Source organism: Echinops telfairi, unplaced genomic scaffold (assembly GCF_000313985.2).
Source record: "Echinops telfairi isolate 266 unplaced genomic scaffold, ASM31398v2 ScPeMD7_7410;HRSCAF=8448, whole genome shotgun sequence".
NCBI lineage: Eukaryota > Metazoa > Chordata > Mammalia > Afrosoricida > Tenrecidae > Echinops > Echinops telfairi.
The window spans coordinates 24,836,243-24,838,121 of NW_022111310.1; the positions used below are offsets into that span (position 1 = coordinate 24,836,243).

General features: G+C 47.9%; 1 pseudogene; it reads left to right on the forward strand.

Annotated features, from left to right (window-relative positions):
• Window positions 1-54: 54 nt before the first annotated feature.
• LOC101662172 lies at window positions 55-706 on the forward strand (annotated as a pseudogene).
• Window positions 707-1,879: the final 1,173 nt, after the last annotated feature.

Consider the following 1,879-nt stretch of genomic DNA (forward strand, 5'->3'; position numbering starts at 1 on the left):
AGCCCCTGTGAGTGACAGTGCGGCGAGCTCCTCTTGCCTTCTCTTCTCTCGGTGATGGACAAGCCCTGTGAGTCGCCATGAACCAAGGTGGAGAGACAGGGGCTTGAAATGAGGCATCCTCTGCTCCCTTGGGTCCCGGGACCACCAACACCGTCGGAATCCCGGAGGACACTGACAGGGACGGAGATGAGGACTTGAAAGAGACCGTGGCAGAGGAAGGCAAGCTCAAGCATCAGGACGTCTCAGATTGAACAGCACCCAAAAGGGAAGACACATCATTACTTACTCCTACGGCCAAAGAACTGAAACTGGATCCCAAAGAAAAGAAGCAGAAAGAGGAGGAAGACGAGATTCAGAAGATGCAAATCCTGGTTTCTTCTTTTTCTGAGGAGCAGCTGAATCATTAGGAGATGTATTGTGGGCAGCTTTCCCCAAGGCAGCCATTCAAAGGCTGATCCAGTCCATCACTGGCACCTCGGTATCTCAGCACGTGGTCATTGCTATGTCGGGCATTTCCAAGGTCTTCGTGGGAGAGGTGGTCGAAGAAGCACTGGATGTGTGTGACAAGTGGGGAGAAATGCCACCACTCCAACCCAAGCAGATGAGAGAGGCTGTTCGGAGGTTAAAATCAAAGGGGTAGATCCCCAACTTGAAGCACAAAAAATCATCTTCTTCTAGGCCAAAGCCGAGAAGGGCCGGTCACTGAAAATCGTCCTGGCTCATCTTCCTGGCCAGGAGGCCGCCCACTCTGGTGCTTCACGTTCCAACAAGGGCTGTAATGCTGTCCTCAAAACTGACGGCACACGTAGAAGCTGACCAGTTGGAAGAAGAAAGGGGCAAGGACATCACGCATTCTCTGGACCCAGGAGCCACTTTCCGAAAGAGACAGGTGGTCTCACACGGAAGCCTGAAGTTCCTCTGACCGACGATATTTCTTACATGTGGGGTTACGTGACGAAACCAGCAGGGACTTTCGACTGTGATACCCTGATACCTAGTGAGAACAGTCATCCTTGCCAACGTTTGATTCGCCACTGGATTCTGGTGAGGGATCATTCAACTCTTTTCCAGTTGTAATAGGGAGATACACATCATTCTCTTTGGGCGTCAGAGTAAAACTGGTCCTCTTTTTGTGAAAAAGCCCTTCCTATTTTCTACTTAAATCATTAAATTCTCTCATTAAAAAAGAAAAGAAAGAAAGAAATTTCTCGTGCTGAGTAGTGATACCAGGAGGTGGGGGAGGAAGGGGGAACTGATCACAAGGATCTATGTATAACCCCCTCTCTGGGGGATGGACAATAGAAGAGTGGGTGAAGGGAGACATCAGACAGTGTAAGACATGACAAAATAATAATAATAATTTATAAATTATCAAGTGTTCCTGAGGGAGGGAATGTAGGGGGAGGGAGAGGGAAAAAATGAGGAGCTGATGCCAAAGACTCAAGTAGAAAGAAAATGTTTTGAGAATGATGACAACATACATACAAATGTGCTTGACACAATGGATGGATGTATGGATTTTGATAAGAGTTGCACAAGCCCCCAATAAAATGATTAAAAAAAAGAAATGTGCCATTGTGGAGGCTGGCAAGTCCCAAATCCATGGGTCAGACAGCAAGTGGGAGGCTTCCCTGACTCACATGTCAGTCCTTTTGTAAAGTCAGACAAAACCCAAATCAGCACGTCTAACAGCAGTTTGCTACATCACAGGGCTGTGGGAACTGGCAAACCCTAAAATCTGTACACCAAGTAGCAGACTGCTGGCTCACACCCCATAAACTGGAGGTCAGGTGATAACCAGTCAGATGCAGGATGGGAAAAGGGTAAGTTTTTCCAGAACATCCATTCCGATTGGATGCAGGCCACACCCCCAAGAAAA